The sequence below is a fragment of the Silurus meridionalis genome, chromosome 12 (genome assembly GCF_014805685.1).
Source record: "Silurus meridionalis isolate SWU-2019-XX chromosome 12, ASM1480568v1, whole genome shotgun sequence".
In the NCBI taxonomy this organism is placed as follows: Eukaryota; Metazoa; Chordata; class Actinopteri; order Siluriformes; family Siluridae; genus Silurus; species Silurus meridionalis.
Window position 1 is genome coordinate 6624127 of NC_060895.1, and position 18598 is coordinate 6642724.

Sequence of the window (18598 nt, forward strand, 5' to 3'; positions counted from 1 at the left end):
TATTGTGAGTTTGATCTGTCTATTTTCATTCTATTTGGTTGTGACGTGAGGTAAAGGCCTAACTGGGAAATCATCACAGTGAACTTAAAGTAGCCAAACCTTTAAGGTGATCCATTAGGTTATCACGCTGCTAGCCCGATCCGGCCTCCGCTAACTGTCTAAACTAGTCAGTTCAAATTGAGTGTAGAGTACGTTCTCGCCTATTTAGGCCACCGATACTGTAAGAACTTGCATTGGCCCTCGTCTGTCTCTCTCTCTCTTCACCAGTGAGCCAGCATTTCCAGACCATCCAGCCCTGAGGCACACTGGGACCAGCTAGAGACCTAGTTGAACGCCCTGATGGGTACCCTTGTACCCGAAACTGCTGTTGATCTGCAACACCTGAGCCGGGAACAGCTTGATGACAACCTGAGTGCGGTGATGTCCCACAATCCTACGCAGGACTATAGCCACAAGGAGCTGGCCAAGATCCTCGGATTATTGACCTACAACCTCCTCGCCCAGGCAAAAATGGAGGAGGCAAAAGTTTCGCGCCTGCAACAGGAATCGTTGTCATTCCGGATCCAAGCTGAGGAGGCTCAGAGGAACCTGGCACAAGCTCACGACCAGCTAGACCAAGTCATGGCAGAGACTCGGAGCCAACGAGAAACGGCAGATGGAAAGGACGCAGAGCTACAGGAGGAAGTAAAAGGACTACAACAGGCCCTGTCTGATCTCCGCGTAGACACAGCACGCAGAGAACAGCAGGAAAAGGACACTAGTGAGGAACTCCAACAAGCCAAGGCTCTTTTAATAAGAGCAGAAACTGAACTTAAAGAAAGAGTTGCCAAAGCTAAAGCATACGAAGGGCATCTGCAAAGTGCCCGGGAGGAAATCAATGCCCTGTATCAAGAAAGAACTCACTTAAAAGACAAACTTGACACAGCTCACAGGGAGCTAAAACACGCATATAGATTACAAAATGACTCTGAAAAGGAAATACCCAACATGGAATTTCCCTTAACCAGTGGACTAATATCTCCAAAACAAGAATTAACATTTCAAAAGGGGGGCGAAGGACCCAGACTCAAGACCTCCCCAGGTTGGGAGACTTGTCAAGAAACCCTGCTTTCTGGTCACATTGTGGCCCCTAAGGAATTGGACAAACTGGCTAGAAACATCCCTACTTTCACGCCAGACCCTGCAGGAGGCTACGACATACATGCCTACCAACAAGACATTGACTTTCATTTACAGACTGTAGCCAATGTTACCACACGAGATCAACTCTACCTTCTCAGGATCACTTCCAGCTGTGAAGTGCGGAGCTTCCTGGATCGGCAGCCAGATTAAGGCCCTGATTAAGGAGTTCTCTGACCCAGAGTCAGAGCAAGGACTGTTTACTGCTCTGGACCTAAAACAGAGCAGGCATGAAACCACACAAGCCTATTACAACAGGCTCCGACAGGCCTACTTCGGAGCCCGAAATAAGCCAGGAATAGAGGAAGATTTCAACTTCAAAACTTTGTTCCTCAGAAACCTGCACCCTGCTGTGAGTCATCACCTGGGGGTCCTGGTCTGCCCACGGGAAATGTCCATCCAGCAGCTGCGAGACTTACCCCGAAAAGCCTATACCAAGCAAAGGACTGTACCCGAAAAAACTGTAAAAGGGGCAGCCATCTATTCTGTCTCTGAGCAGTGCTCAGAACTGGCACTAGAGGGCACCCAGCAATGCTATCGTGACAAACCTGTCCAACAAGTGTCACGACGCTTTCCAATCAACAGAGAACCACAGGGTCACGGCGGCGCCCGTCCCAAATACCAAGCTGGATGCCCTGGGAGATCCTGGGACAGACCACGACCACCATTCAACCCAAAAGACGGAACCAACTGGGAAGGATCTAAATGGCCCAAAGGAAACTGGCACTCGCCAACACAAGCATCAGGTTTCGACTGGAAACAGCAAAAACCCCTGCAGCATGCGCCAGATAAACCGAAATGTGGACTACCAGTAACACAAGTAACACCAGAAAACACATCAGAAACAGCAGAGATTTTGAGAATTTTAAAGGAAATCACCCAAGAAAAACGACACAAAAAGGACAAGGAGGACAAATCAGATCAATTATGACTAAGCCGGAAACCTGACCTGAACACTCACGATATGTCCTCGCAAACCGAACCACCAGAGGCCGCCAACTTCCAACACCAAACCTCCAGCCAGAACCCCAAGATCCCCGAGAGTGCTGTTTTAATGGTCTGCCTCCCCGATGAGCCACATGAATCCAGTTCTGATTGCCTGTCAGTCACTACACCTGCCCCAGGGCCAAGGCTACTAGGGAAACTGCTTGAAAAAGAAATGGCCAAAAAGCTGTACCTAGCCATCACGTTAGAGAATGAGCTGAGACTAGAAGCTCTTGTGGACACTGGTGCAGATCTGACTTTAATGTCGACCCAACTCTTTTACAGACTGCAGGTGGAAGCTAAGCGACAGAATCGAACCCTTAAAATGCAAAAGTGTGCATTAAATGTGCAATCCTACAGCCAAAATGAAGTCAAGCTTGAACAGATAGCTCCCATTCACCTGACCATCGGCCCTATGAGTGTAGTGCACCCTGTGTACAGCTCTCCAGTGGACACCTACCATCTGCTCATCGGAAAGGACCTTCTAGACCGTTTTGAACCACTGTTGGATTTTAAACAGTTGAAACTCTGGGCTCAAGTGTGAGAACCTCTACCCCCTCGGTCACCGAAAGCATCCAAGACAGACTGCCAAGCCACAAAGGTCATGGGCAATCATACCACCAGCCGAGAAGGCAACTTGACCCGAGAGCAAAGTTCAAGGTCATTGCTCTGTGCTTTCCAGCTAACTAAAGACTCTGACTCATACTGTCCCCGGGCCATGGGAGGCCTACAGCTTGCTGATGCTGCAACGATGGACGTTATAATAGCACTATGGGCCGACAACTCAGCAATCAGCCTCAGACTGTTTAACACCCTCAAAATGCACACAGCAAGCATCCCTTGGGCCAATAAGCGCACACGATTTCCTTTGGTTCCCTGCCCGGCCACCATGGTAACAGCTAATGGCATTTGCGCCCTGACTGTAAAGTGGAATGGCAGGTGCATGACTCACTACTTCCTGATCCTGCCAGACCCTCCACACAACGTCTACATTGGAGCAGATATTTTAATCCGTCTCAGGGCCCATGTGGATACGATCAATGATGTGGTGTGGGCCCCAGTAACACAACAGCCCCCCATGACTCAGATCAACCCTGAAAACCTCATATCAGGGCAAACCATCCCAGAGGTCTGCACCCTAATCAGTGAACAACAGACTGTAATACCTGCTTACACCAAAGGCGTTGCGGTTTGACTCAACCTGAAGTGCGGTCAAGCCTTAAGCCACTCGCTAGGCTTCTACCAACCTTCACCCGAGAGTGAGGAACTGGACGAGCAGGTGCCATTGTCACGTTGGCCCATGACCCAGCTAGAACAAGAAATACCAAGAATTAAGGGAGCCACAATCTTCTCCACGCTTGATGTGGCCTCAGGATTTTGGACTATACCAGTGCATCCCGACGATCAACACAAGTTGGCTTTCACGTTCTGTAACCGGCAATACACCTTCACAAGGTGTCCATTCGGCTACGCTAACTCACCAGCTGAATTTAACATCTTTCTCAACAAGGCGTGCCCAGATGCTAGAGTAAGGGGCAACCTGATCTATGTGGATGACTTCCTCATGAAAAGCACAACCGTGACTGATCACCTAAGGGAAATCGACCACGTCTTGCAACAACTTACTATGGCAGGGGCCAAAATCGCCCTCCACAAGGGACAATGGTGCAAAAACAAAGTCAACTATGTGGGTCTGCTCATTGGACCACAGGGCATCAAGCCACAAACCAACCGCATCCAAGCAATTCAAAACATCAAGCCACCTACCAACGTCTCAGAACTCCGAAGTTTCCTAGGCGTATGCAACTATTCTCGACAGTTCATTGAGGACTACTTGGACATTGCACGCCTCTCACAGCACTCCTAAAGAAAGATTCCCCCTTCGCCTGGACAGACGCCCAGCAAAATGCCATGAACTAACTGAAGAAACACCTGTGCACCGCCCCATGCCTGGCTTACCCAGATCCACAAAGGGAGTTCTACCTGGAGTGCTGGACTTTACCAGCGGCATGACCAGGACAAAAGGGTAGTCGCATACGCCAGCAAGACACTCTTGCCACCAGAGTGCAAATACTCGGACTGTGAAAAAGCCCTGCTCTGTACTGTATGGGCCATCCAGAGATTCTCTAACTACATTGGTGCCCAGAAAGTGATCATAGAAACCTGCCACCAGCCTGTCACATTTCTTAACAGCCAACGCATTCGCGATGGTGCGGTCACCAATGCCCGCCTCGCCACATGGCTAATGGCCCTCCAAGGGCGCAACGTGGAAGCACGATATGCCCAAAACCACAAGTCAGCACTGGACAATGGCCTGGCAGTATGCCAAAGCTGCTCAGACGACACACTGACTGTGACTGTAGATATGGAAAGGCCCCAATCGCAGCCACCCACCTGTCACAAGTACTTTGAAACCAATGTGTGCCAAGACATGCAAACAGCCTATGTCGATGGATGCTTCTATAACCAAAAGGGCAACCTTAAAGCGGGTGCAGGCGTCCTCTGGGTGAACAACAAACCATGCCAACCACAACACTTCAAGCTGGGACCCCAGTCTTCACAATATTCAGAGATAGCAGCTGTACTCATAGCCCTACAGATAGCATCGGCCCACAACATCAGAGACCTGCTCATTTGCACTGACTCCAACTATGCCAGACTTAGCTTCACATGCTACCTCCCAGGGTGGAAGAAAAATGACTTCAAGACAGCAAACAACAAACAAGTTAAACACCAACACTTGTTCCAGGCATGTGAGGACATCACAAACAAACATGATATGACCAGCTACTGGAAGAAGGTGAAAGGTCACTCAAGGCAACCAGGCACAGACAAAGACCTTAATGACCAAACAGACGCCCTCGCCAAGGCAGGTGCTCTACACGGCGAGTTGTGGTCACCACCAACCCGACCACACAAACCTACTGTCACAGCCATAACCCGCAACCACCGAGCTCAATCAACCACTCTTCCCACCTCACAACCACTTGCGCTTGCTCCACAAATCTCCACAAATGACATCGCTGACATGCAGGCGTCTGATGCCACTATACAGACCATCCTTCACCACCTCTCTAGCCCTTCCGACCACCCTGTCACAGCTGTTAAACTGGCCGCTTCCCCAGCCCTAAAACAGCTACATAATGTCAAACCCATGCTGCGCATGATAGACAGCATTTTATGGTATGCCCCTGATGACCACACTGCGCCAAAACTTGTGGTGCCACAGTGCCAAAGGGGGGTCATGTTAATGTATGCCCATGACGCACCATGTGCCGGACATCATGGCACAAGAGCCACTTATGAGACACTGAAACAAGTGGTATACTGGCCTGGCATGCAGCAAGATGTGACGGAGTGTGTTAAAGGATGCCTTATGTGCTGTCAATTCCAACCAGCAAACCCAAACTACCGAGCCCCACTGCAACGCAGAGGAGTCACATTTCCGTGGTCAGACCTCCAAATTGACTGGGTAGGACCCCTTCCCAGGTCAACAAGGGGCAACAAATAATTCATCACAGTCGTGTGTCAGTTCACCAAGTGGGTGGAGTGCCTCCCAGCACCCAACGATACTGCCCAAACCACCGCCTATCTTCTGATGAATTGTATTTTCTCCCGGTTTGGGCTACCGCTGGAAGTCAATTCCGACAGGGGCACCATTTCACAGCCGAAGTCATGCAGCAGATTTGGAAGCTACTGGGGGTGCAAGCAAAACTTCACATCAGTCACCACTCTATCTCCTCGGGTCAAGTGGAACGAACTAATCGGACGGTGATCAGCATGTTAAGGAAATATGTGTCTGCCAATCAAAAGGACTGGGATATGAAACTTCCTCTGGTGCTCATTTCCATCAGGGCAACACCACAGGAGTCAACCGGTATCTCTCCTTTCGAACTAATGACTGGACGACAGATGACATTGCCACTGCACCTGCTATACCAACCCGGAGACTCCAACCTTATCACAGCTTATACCACCCGTCAATACCTCGAAGAACTGCACAAGCACCTGAGATCAACTTTTTTCATTTGCCCAACAACACCTCCAAAAGAGTGCTGAAGGTCAAAAAGCATATTACGACTATAAAGCATCACACGAGGAACTGAACGTTGGCGATAAGGTCTGGTACTACTGCTTCACCCAGCCGACTCAAACTGCCTCTCATTGGCGATCAAAGAAATTCCTGCCCCATTGGACGCACGAGATTGTAGACAAACTCTCTCCAGTTGCTTACCAAATCAGGCTAAACCGGGGACAGAAAGAACCAGTTCTCAAATGGGTCCATCGCAATCAGATCAAGAGACACAGGGCCATAAGCAGGGAAAGACCAGCTGCGGCTATTGCAAACTAGGCCTCGCCCTACTCCTGTTAAAAAATAAAAAAATAAATAAATTCAATGGAGTACAAAGATCCATGAACAGGTGCACAGCTGCTCTTCCCCGTGTTTTCAACCGCAACCACCGGAGGAGCGAGACTCAACCAGAATCGAAGATAAGTCTCACCAAACTCAACCCTGAGGAACCCAGGGCTGAGGGAAGCTAAGAGTCAACATTACCCGACCACCACGATTCACCTGTTTTGTCTTTTTTGTTGTTTTTTTTTTTTGTTTCTTTCCCTGACCATCATGATCTACCTACCAGCCGACCTTCATAACTGTTGGATGACGAAGTCAACCCTTAGTATTGGCCGTTCCCCCAAAGATGGGTGCCGTTCCCCCAAAGATGGGTGGAGTTTGATGGGTGCCATTCCCCCAAAGATGGGTGGAGTTCGAGACCTTTAAAATGTCACAAACACCACCAATCGTTGGTCAGACGTACGAAACAGCTTGGAAACGACTCCCTCTTCCTTCAAGATCTTCCGGCAAGCTTCACTTCCAAGAACAACCACTGCTCTGATCTTCAGGAGAACCTGGAAGAACATCTGACCCCACCCTAACTGGCTCTCCAAAGATTTCTTTGTCACATCCGGACTCTTGTGCAACAAGCCAATGCAAGTAACCGTTTCCTTTACCAACGAATTTAGATGCGTATTTTAAGTCTTAGTGAATCTTAAGGTGATTTTAGATTCCTGTGACGATTTCCCAGTTAGGGTGTGCTTAATTTTGAAGCTTAAGTATTTCCATCCCTCCTCTTTCCGTTCTCTCTTTCTTCTTTTTCCTTTCTCTTCCTCCTTTCCTTTAACCTTTGTTTATTTTTTTTTTGTTTTCTTTATTTCTTTGTTTGTTTGTGTAGCTAGTTCTATGTGTGTTTGTCTCATTTATTAAACGCCATATTTTTCACAAGTGATTGTCTCTAAATACGTTCGCAAATGCAAAGTTCCTGCTACATCCGGTCTGAACTACATGCTCTTTTAATTTAATTTACGGTATAAAGTAAAAGGGGGTTACGTCTTTCTTGGCCAGGGAGATATCTCTTTTATAGAATTAATATAAAATTATACTGTCTGTTTGGCGGACGAACAGACAAATAAGTGTAATGTTAATTCCATTACCGTCAATTCAACTTAACTTAAATATTTATAATTACTATAAATATTTACCTTTCTTTGCGAGCTAAATTCGCTACATGTGTGACCTTTTGAATATACAAAAAAAAAGAAAATCCTACAATTTTATTTTATATTGGTTGGACAATTTTGCAGATTCAGAAAAAACTCTACAAGGAAATTGTGATCAAGGATTCCTTCATGGCAATCTGAACACATATTGCCATGAAGGTATCAGATTTTTGTGTGCAATATCTTCCTATATGCAAATTTTTAGCCGGCCTAAGAACACTTAGGCCAGAGTCATTTTTAATCATACATTTAATAAATGTCACAATTTTATATGAGCCACCTTTCATTGGGAATAAGTGTAAGAATGTAGTGCTTAAATGTGATTAGCAGAGAGGTGAACATCGATTAAGATCACAGATAAGGATGAGTATCGCTTCCGAGTGAAGAAAAGTAAAACCTATTTCAAAATCCTTTTAGTTCAAGATCTGCATGTGGTCAGTACATGCTTGAAGAGAAGAAATGCTGGAACACAGCTCTTTAACACTGCAGCAGCACGTTTTGAAGTCAACCCCGTAGATAATTAAAACACCAACAAAATACATCCATGACTTTTGTGCGTTCATTATTTGGCCTACACATGGTCACCAAAAAAAAAGTCTAGGTTTTATTTGAGATCACTGGCTTGAACACTTGTTTTGTTATCATGATAGCTGAGCTTGGTCTCTGACTGAATCCTTTACATTGTAATTCAAATTCAATTGAAACTTCAGCTGATATTGACAAGAACCCCACTGGGTTTTCCAGCACCGTTTGGAAGTTAGAAGAGTGGCTCCGAGCCACTCTTTGCCACAAGATGTGAGTCCTGTCTTGGCTGCTTCCGGAAAGCAGAGTGGCGCAGTGGAAGCGTGCTGGGCCCATAACCCAGAGGTTGATGGATCGAAACCATCCTCTGCTAACTGTTACCTTGTTAATACCTCAATCTCATTCCTCAATGGCAATCTGAACACATAATACCTTTTGAGGTATCCGAATTCTGTGTTCAACATCTTCCTATATGCACATTTTCAGCTAGCCTAAGGACAGTTAGGCCAAAGTCTTTTTTAATCATACATTTAATAAATGCCACATTATTTTATATGAGCCCCTTTTCATTGGGAATAGGGGTAAGAATGTCGTGCTCGCATGTGATTAGCAGAGAGGTGGACATAGATTGAGATCACATATAAGGATGAGTGTCACTTCAGAGTGGGGAAAAGTAAAAACCTATTTCCAAATTCTATTATTTCACTATCTGCATGTGATGAGTACATGGGTGAAAAGGACAAATGCTGGATTCGAATGACCTGCCAACTTTGTGCACCAAACAGAAAGATTGCTGATATTGGCAAAATACAAAATAAATGCCACAATATTTTATTTTATATGAGCCCCTTTTCAATGGGAATAGGGGTAAGAATGTCTTGCTCGCATGTGATTAGCAGAGAGGTGGACATAGATTGAGATCACATATAAGGATGAGTGTCACTTCAGAGTGGGGAAAAGTAAAAACCTATTTCCAAATTCTATTATTTCACTAAAAAAAAGGACAAATGCTGAATTCGAATGACCTGCCAACTTTGTGCACCAAACAGAAAGATTGCCATTTCTTCGTTTTGATGCAGGCAAGCACCAGTTGACTCATGGATGGATGTGCAGGGGTCATGGAAAACCTTCCATAATCAAGGCTGAGAGGATAAGGTGACGGAACTAATATCCTTTGGGGTGTCCCTGCGCCATGTTAAAATCATGCCTACTACATTTGTGATCTTAGTGTCTTACAAATTCCCCACAGATTGTTTCGCCAGAACACAGCTCTTTAACACTGCAACAGAACTATTTAAAGTCATCCACGTAGATAATTAAACCGCGAAAGAAATACGTCTTCTACATTTGCGTGGTAAACATATGACCTAGACAATGGTTACCAAGGCAAGATGCATCACACCCTGGCTGTCAGGATGGCCGAGCGGTCTAAGGCGCTGCGTTCAGGTCGCAGTCTCCTCTGGAGGCGTGGGTTCGAATCCCACTCCTGACAGATGTGTACCTTGTTGCTCAGTTTTTCTGAACTGAGCCCATGCAGGGGAGACTTGTTGAGTTGATACTGAAAAAACATGAGCGAAAACTATTCAACATGCTGACTCTGTTCGATTCAACAGTTTGCTTGGATAATGCTCAAGTCTTCTGCTGCTTGTTTGATATTGAAATATTTTGGCAAAATTTCACTGAATATCGAAGACTCATCCAAATGCTTGAGCATGTCTTTGGACAAAAATAGTTGAAACCTCTCTGTGACACACCAGTCTAGCTTTCATTTGACATCACTGGCTTGAACACTTGTTTTGTTATCATGATAGCTAAGCATGGTCTCTCATTTGAACAGAATCTGGTTCCAGGAATGGCACAAAAGTGTGCAACTGTGTGGCTAAATCTGTGTGTAAACACAGTGCAAAGGGAAAAGAATGCAATGTCTTATCTGCTAGTATCCTCAGATTCCTTATTTTTTCGTTTTTTATAGTGGTATTTTATCTTCATAAGTCAATTAGGAGATGGCTCATTGATGAATCTGCATGATGATCTTATCAACAACCTTCGCGACCTCGGCTTGCTGCGACCTCGGCCACAAAGACCAGGCCCCAGCCCTCGGTGTTACCTGATGCCGGTGGCCGAGAGGAGACCTCAGCGCTGTTCGAGGAAGCGGAAGCGCCGCAAGCGGGCGGGTGTCCGTGCTAGGCTAAATGTTAACCCAGCCGGCCGGCTATCCCGTCCATTTTTCTTTCAAACGTCTGCTCCCTGGATAATAAACTGGACTACATCCGACTCTAGCAAACCACACGGCGACAGTTTAGAGACTGTTGCGTCTTTGTTTTCACGGAGACGTGGCTCAGCGACAGAGTTCCGGACGCCGCCATCCAGCTAGACGGGCTAACCGTGTTTCGAGCCGACAGAAACACAGCTCTGTGCGGTAAGACTCGCGGTGGTGGCGTGTGTGTTTATATCAACACGGAATGGTGTAAGAACTCTGTGCTTGTTTCATGCTACTGCTCATCGCTAGTGGAGTTTGTGACTGTTAGATGCAGACCTTTTTATTTACCACGGGAATTCACAACTGTTTACATCGTCGGAGTGTACATTCCTCCCAGTGCTAATGCTAAGGAGGCACTGAGTGAACTCTACGGCGCTATTAGCGACCTGCAGAATGCTCACCCGACGGATTGTTTATTATCACCGGAGATTTCAACCATGCGAATCTCAAGACTGTGCTTCCTAAACTCCATCAGCATGTGGACTTTGCAACGAGAGGAGCGAACACGCTGGATCTTGTTTACACAAACATACCCAGCGCGTATCGTGCGGAGCCCCGCCCCCATCTCGGATACTCAGACCACTGCTCTGTTATGTTGATTCCAGCATACAGACCGCTCATCAGACGCTTAAAACCGGTTCTGAAACAGGTGAAAACCTGGCCAGAAGGAGCTACTTCTGCTCTTCAGGACTGTTTTGAGTGCACTGACTGGGACATGTTTAGAGAGGCTGCAACCACGGCGATTCCATCAACTTGGAAGAGTACACGCCATCAGTGACCTGCTACATCAGCAAGTGCGTTGACGATGTGACCATCTCCAAGACCATCACTACACGCTCCAACCAGAAGCCGTGGATGACTGCAAATGTGCGTGCACTGTTGAAACAAAGAGACTCTGCCTTCAGAACAGGGGACAAGGCGGCCTTAAAAACAGCAAGGGCCAAACTGTCCCGTGCTATCAGAGAGGCAAAGCCAAGACGCCAAGAAAATCCACGACCACTTCCAGGACAGTGGAGACACTCGGCGCATGTGGCAGGGCATCCAGGCGATCACGAATTACAAGACCACATCACCTGCTTGTGACCGTGACGCCTCCCTCCCAGATGCGCTGAACGACTTCTACGCCCGGTTTGAGGTACAGAACAAACCCTCCCTCCTCCCACTGACCAGGTGCTCTGTCTAACCACAGCTGAAGTGAGGAAAACTCTATGCAGAGTTAACCCACGGAAGTCTGCTGGACCTGACAACATTCCTGGCAGAGTGCTCAGGAATGTGCAGAACAACTAGCAGATGTCTTCACTGACATCTTCAACATCTCCCTGAGCAGTAACGTTGTTCCCACGTGCCTCAAGACAACGACCATCGCTCCTGTGCCAAAGAAATCGACTGTCTCCTGCCTCAATGACTATCGTCCCGCGCGCCACTCCCATGGTGATGAAGTGCTTCGAGAGGCTTGTCATGAGGCACATCAAGACACAGCTTCCACCCTCCCTGGACCCCATGCAGTTTGCATATCGTCCAAACCGTTCCACGGACGATGCCATCTCCACAACCCTCCACCTGACCCTCACCCACCTGGATAACAAGGACTCGTATGTACGAATGCTGTTCATTGATTTCAGCTCAGCATTCAACACAATCATTCCTCAGCACCTGATCGAGAAGCTGAACCTTCTGGGCCTGAACACCTCTCTCTGCAACTGGATCCTGATTTCCTGACTGGGAGACCTCAGGCAGTCCGGATCGGGAACAGCATCTCCAGCACCACCACACTGAGCACTGGAGCCCCTCAAGGCTGTGTGCTCAGTCCACTGCTGTTCACTCTGCTGACTCACGACTGTGCACCAACGCACAGCTCGAATCATATTATCAAGTTCGCTGATGACACGACCGTGGTGGGTCTAATCAGCAGGAACGATGAGTCAGCATATAGAGAAGAGGTGCAACGTTAACTGCCTGGTGTGGAGCAAACAACCTGTCTCTGAACGTGGACAAAACGAAAGAGATGGTTGTGGACTTCAGGAGAGCACAGAGCGACCAATCTCCACTGATTATCGATGGATCCTCTGTGGAGATCGTCAAGAGCACCAAATTCCTTGGTGTTCATCTGGCGGACAACCTCACCTGGTCACTTAACACCAGCTCCATCACCAAGAAAGCCCAGCAGCGTCTCTACTTCCTGAGAAGGCTGAGGAAAGCCCACCTCCTCCCCCATCCTGTCCATGTTCTACAGAGGGACCATTGAGAGCATCCTGAGCAGCTGCATCACTGCCTGGTTTGGGAATTGCACCGTCTCGGATCGCAAGGCCCTACAGAGGATAGTGAGGACAGCTGAGAAGATCATCGAGTCTCTCTCCCTCTATCATGGACATTTACACCACACGCTGCATCCGCAGCACACAGCATTGTGGACGTTCACACACACCCTCACACACATACTTCACCCTCCTACCATCAGGAAAACGGTTCCAAGCATTCGGGCCGTCACAACAAGACTGTGTAACAGTTTCTTTCCACAAGCCATCAGGCTTCTCAACACAAAGAACTGAACAGAACTCACACACACTCACTTACACACGCACACACACACACACTCACTGTGTGTTACTGTTACTGAACTGTACAACCTGGACTAAACACAATCATCACTCATCTCGATCCACTCCACCACCATTTATATATTTATTATTATTTATACTCACACCTTATATTCAGTACAATGTTTACATGCTGTTTTTGCACCTTTTGTACTACAGTATAATGTTTACATGCGGTCTTTGCACCTCCTTGCTGCTGTTTTTTGCACTACATTGCTCTGTTCTGTTTATACTTTCTCCTGGGTATAGTTTTTACATTCACCTCACACAATACTGTATATGTAAGTATACAGTAGGTTTACTAGTCGGCGCTATACTTGGTTTTTGTCTTTTGTCTTGTCTTGTGTTGTCTGTCTGCACTCTGTCTGTCTGTACTGTTCTTTTGTTTGCACTGTTTGCACCAGGCTGCACTCGATGCACTTTATGTTGTTTTGTTGTTTAGTGTAGCACCAGGGTTCCGGAGGAACGTTGTTTAGTTTTTACTGTGTACTGTGTACCACTGTGTATAGTAAAAATGACAATAAAAGCCACTTGACTTGACTTGACTTGATGAACCATGACACTCTCTGATTTACAGCGTTTGTGAAAGAAAAGTTGTCACCTAAAAGTAAATCAGTGTATTGCATAAATTGAACAAGTGAAAAGGACAGATATCACAACAATGCTGTACAGAGTACACTGATCTGCATAATCCAGTCCATTATTGTTTTCTGGAAATAAGCTTAGTATGTGTGTCTTGGACCTATCTGGTTGTTCGGAGAAATAAATGCAAATCATTACTTTTTGACTAAAAACGGCGAAACTTGACAAACTAAAAGAAAAACTGTGTGCAGTGCAGGACAACCTTTGTATTCTATTTGACAAGACCTCGTGAGACTGTTTAACATAAAGCTTAAACGAGCACTTTTTGACTAGCATTTACAGCGACCCTCGATCTCGACGGATCTAGGCTTTGGACCCGCTGATCAACATCTGCAGTATTAACGGAAGGAGATCTACTGTATTTGACCAAAATTATAACGTGGCAGCGGTGGGATTCGAACCCACGCCTCCAAAGAGACTGGAGCCTTAATCCAGCGCCTTAGACCGCTCGGCCACGCTACCAATAGCGAGGCCGGGAGATGAGACCGCCAGCTTTTGGAGGAGATGCTGTCGCAGCCGCCCATAACGTCAGCGTCATGCCCGAAACAGGCGTAACAAATTACTTTTGCTCGAGAACAAAGTGATACAAAACTACACAACAGGCTGTGCAGAATTGGTAGACTATTGCATTGCCCTCTGATTGTCAACAATCATCCACATATAATAACAGGATTCAGACGCAAGGTTTTTTTTCCCACTGTCGTTTTGCCACAGCTGCGACGATCCATCATGGAAACAGACAACATTTGCAAAATAGACAGCAACAAAAACAGCTTCGGGAAATTCCTCTAAAGGTAACGGCACACTTGCGTCTTCTGCCAATGGTAAATTTTGGTTTGTTGTCTCAGTTTGGCCTCTTGAGGCCACTAAAGGCATGTACGTGGACAGCAAGAACGACGGAGGCCACAATCCCTAGGGAAGCCTTTGGGGGCAAGAAGTCGCAATGCTTACGCAAACTTCACAGCTTCAGAAATTCCTCTAAACAGTCAAGTATGGCTTTACTGAGACGGATTATATCCTGAAGCCTTGTGATAGAAATAGCATAAATAGTCAGAAGTTGTGGCAAATCAGTGACTAAGATACAACCGTGCGACGAGGGTGGGACTCGAACCCACGCATGCAAAGCACAATGGATTAGCAGTCCATCGCCTTAACCTCTCGGCCACCTCGTCCGATAAAGAGGACTGACGGCATTGCTGAGGAAACGAGGGGCTTTTTTTTTAGTGCGCACAAAAGTGGGGTGCAGTGTGTTACGAGATGGGCCAAGGTTTATAGATAGCGGCACACTTGTGTCTTCTGCCGATGGTACATTTTGCTTTTTTGTCTTAGTTGGGCTCTTGAGCCCACTGGAGGCACGTAAGTGGACAGTGAGAAAGAAGGTGAGCCACAATCCCTAGGAAACCTTTGAAGACAAAAAGTCGCAATTCACACAACCTTTAAAATACACCCTGGCCGCCGTGTGTAAACCCAGCACCTTAGTTTACTTGGCCAAGCTACCTGTCGCCCAAGGACCCCTTTGGCCCGTGAAAGACCACAGTGCCTACACCAGACCTATTGTCACTCCTGCTTGCTGGATCTTTGAGCCTCGCAAACGAGCGGATTGTAAGAAGCAGAAAAACACTTTGGGATGCCAGGCATGCGATGTTCACTTGTGTTGTCGTTTGTACAGGATCTGATTCCTCGAATGGTACAAAAGTGTGCAAATGTGTGGTTAAATCTGTGTGTAAATAAAGTGCAAATGGGAAAAAAAATTAAACGTCCTTTCTGCTAGTATATTCAGATTCCTTTTTTTTCCCTTTTCAACAGTGGCATGTTATCTTGATAATTCAATTAGGAGGTGGACCATTGTCTCCCAAGATGTGAAGAGCGTTATTCGCCATGAACCTTGACACTTTCTCATGTACATCCTTTGTAAAAGAAAAAGTGTCACATAAAAGCAAATCAGTGTATGGCTTAACACTGTACACTGGTCTGCATAATTCAGTCCTTTAATGTTTTCTGAAAATAAGCTTAGTATGTGTCATTTGGACCTTTTGATTATACAAAAAAAAAAAGAAAGAAAATCTTACCATTTTATTTTATATTGGTTGGACAATGTTGCAGATTAAGAAAATGTTGCAGATTAAGAAAAAACACTACAAGGAAATTGTGATCAAGGATTCCTTCATGGCAATCTGAACACATAATGCCATGAAGGTATCAGATTCTTGTGTGCAGTATCTTCCTATATGAAGAACACTTAGGCCAGAGTCATTTTAATCATACATTTAATAAATGTCACAATTTTATATGAGCCACCTTTCATTGGGAATAAGTGTAAGAATGTATTGCTTAAATGTGATTAGCAGAGAGGTAAACATCGATTAAGATCACAGATAAGGATGAGTATCACTTCCGAGTGAAGAAAAGTAAAACCTATTTCAAAATCCTTTCACTTCAAGATCTGCATGTGGTCAGTACATGCTTGAAGAGAAGAAATGCTGGAACACAGCTCTTTAACACTGCAGCAGCACGTTTTGAAGTCAACCCGTAGATAATTAAAACACCAACAAAATACATCCATGACTTTTGTGCGTTCATTATTTGGCCTACACATGGTCACCAAAACAAAAGTCTAGGTTTCATTTGAGATCACTGGCTTGAACACTTGTTTTGTTATCATGATAGCTGAGCATGGTCTCTGACTGAATCCTTTACATTGTAATTCAAATTCAATTGAAACTTCATCTGATATTGACAAGAACCCCACTGGGTTTCCCAGCACCATTTGAAAGCTAGAAGAGTAGATCCGAGCCACTCTTTGCCACAAGATGTGAGTCCGTCTTGGTTGCTTATGGAGAGCAGAGTGGCGCAGCGGAAGCGTGCTGGGCCCATAACCCAGAGGTCGATGGATCGAAACCATCCTCTGCTAACTGTTACCTTTTTAATACCTCAGTCCCATTCATCAATGGCACTCTGAACACATAATAGCATTGAGGTATCCGAATTCTGTGTTCAACATCTTCCTATATGCACATTTTCAGCTAGCCTAAGGACAGTTAGGCCAAAGTCTTTTTTAATCATACATGTAATAAATGCCGCATTATTTTATATGAGCCCCTTTTCATTGGGAATAGGGGTAAGAATGTCGTGCTCGCATGTGATTAGCAGAGAGGTGGACATAGATTGAGATCACATTTAAGGATGAGTATTACTTCAGAGTGGGAAAAAGTAAAAACCTATTTCCAGATCCTATTATTTCACTATCTGCATGTGATGAGTACATGGGTGAAAAGGACAAATGCTGGATTCGAATGACCTGCCAACTTTGTGCACCAAACAGAAAGATTGCCATTTCTTCTTTTTGATGCAGGCAAGCAGCAGTTGACTCATTGATGGATGTGGAAAACCTTCCATAATCAAGGCTGAGAGGATAAGGTGCCGGACCTAATATCCGTTAGTGTCCCTGCGCCATGTTAAAATCATGCCTACTACATTTGTGTTCTTAGTGTCTTACAAATTCCCCACAGATTGTCCCGCCAGAACACAGCTCTTTAACACTGCAACAGAACAATTTAAAGTCATCCACGTAGATAATTAAACCGCGAACGAAATACTTCTTCTACATTTGCGTATTCAACATATGACCTAGACAATGGTCACCAAAGCAAGAGGCATCAAACCATGGCTGGTCAGGATGGCTGAGCAGTCTAAGTTCCGGTCGCAGTCTCCTCTGGTGGCGTGGGTTTAAATCCCACTTCTGACAGATGTGTACCTTGTTGCTCAGTTTTTCTGAACTGTGCCCAGGCAGGGGAGACTTGTTGAGTTGATACTGAAAAAACATGAGCGAAAAATATTCAACATGCTGACTCTGTTCGATTCTACAGTTTGCTTGGATAATGCTCAAGTCTTCTGCTGCTAGTTTGATATTGAAATATTTTGGCAAAATTTCACTGAATATCGAAGACTCTACCAAATGCTTGAGCATGTCTTTGGACAAAAATAGTTGAAACCTCGCTGTGACACACCAGTCTAGCTTTCATTTGACATCACTGGCTTGAACACTTGTTTTGTTATCATGATAGCTAAGCATGGTCTCTCATTTGAACAAAATCAGGTTCCAGGAATGGCACAAAAGTGTGCAACTGTGTGGCTAAACCTGTGTGTAAATACAGTGCAAAGGGAAAAGAATGCAATGTCTTATCTGCTAGTATCCTCAGATTCCTTATTTTTTCGTTTGTATGGTGGCATTTTATCTTCATAAGTCAATTAGGAGATGGCTCATTGATGAACCATGACACTCTCTGATTTACAGCGTTTGTGAAAGAAAAGTTGTCACCTAAAAGTAAATCAGTGTATTGCATAATGTGAACAAGTGAAAAGGACAGATATCACAACAATGCTGTACAGAGTACACTGATCTGCATAATCAGTCCTTTATTGTTTTCTGAAAATAAGCTTAGTATGTGTGTCTTGGACCTATCTGGTTGTTCGAGAAATACATGCAAATCATTACTTTTGACTAAAAAGGCTAAACTTGACAAACTGAAAGAAAAACTGTGTGCAGTGCAGGATAACCTTTGTATTCTATTTGACAAGAGCTCGTGAGACTGTTTAACATAAAGCTGAAACGAGCACTTTTTGACTAGCATTTACAGCGACCCTCGATCTCGACGGATCTAGGCTTTGGACCCGCTGATCAACATCTGCAGTATTAACGGAAGGAGATCTACTGTATTTGACCAAAATTATAACGTGGCAGCGGTGGGATTCGAACCCACGCCTCCAAAGAGACTGGAGCCTTAATCCAGCGCCTTAGACCGCTCGGCCACGCTACCAGTAGCGAGGCCGGAGATGAGACGCCAGCTTGTGGAGGAGA

The 18598-nt window shown here is 45.7% G+C and overlaps 6 non-coding genes across 6 annotated transcripts; 3 read left to right on the plus strand and 3 right to left on the minus strand.

Moving 5' to 3' along the window:
- The first annotated feature begins 8542 nt into the window (after nt 1-8542).
- On the plus strand, nt 8543-8614 carry trnam-cau. Its single transcript has one exon. It is a non-coding gene; the product is annotated as a tRNA-Met (tRNA).
- A 1036-nt stretch (nt 8615-9650) lies between these two features.
- On the plus strand, nt 9651-9733 carry trnal-cag. The gene has a single exon. It is a non-coding gene; the product is annotated as a tRNA-Leu (tRNA).
- A 4387-nt stretch (nt 9734-14120) lies between these two features.
- trnal-aag lies at nt 14121-14202 on the minus strand. Its single transcript has one exon. It is a non-coding gene; the product is annotated as a tRNA-Leu (tRNA).
- A 628-nt stretch (nt 14203-14830) lies between these two features.
- Nucleotides 14831-14912, minus strand: trnas-gcu. The gene has a single exon. It is a non-coding gene; the product is annotated as a tRNA-Ser (tRNA).
- A 1667-nt stretch (nt 14913-16579) lies between these two features.
- Nucleotides 16580-16651, plus strand: trnam-cau. Its single transcript has one exon. It is a non-coding gene; the product is annotated as a tRNA-Met (tRNA).
- Nucleotides 16652-18475: 1824 nt separating this feature from the next.
- trnal-aag lies at nt 18476-18557 on the minus strand. The gene has a single exon. It is a non-coding gene; the product is annotated as a tRNA-Leu (tRNA).
- Nucleotides 18558-18598: the final 41 nt, after the last annotated feature.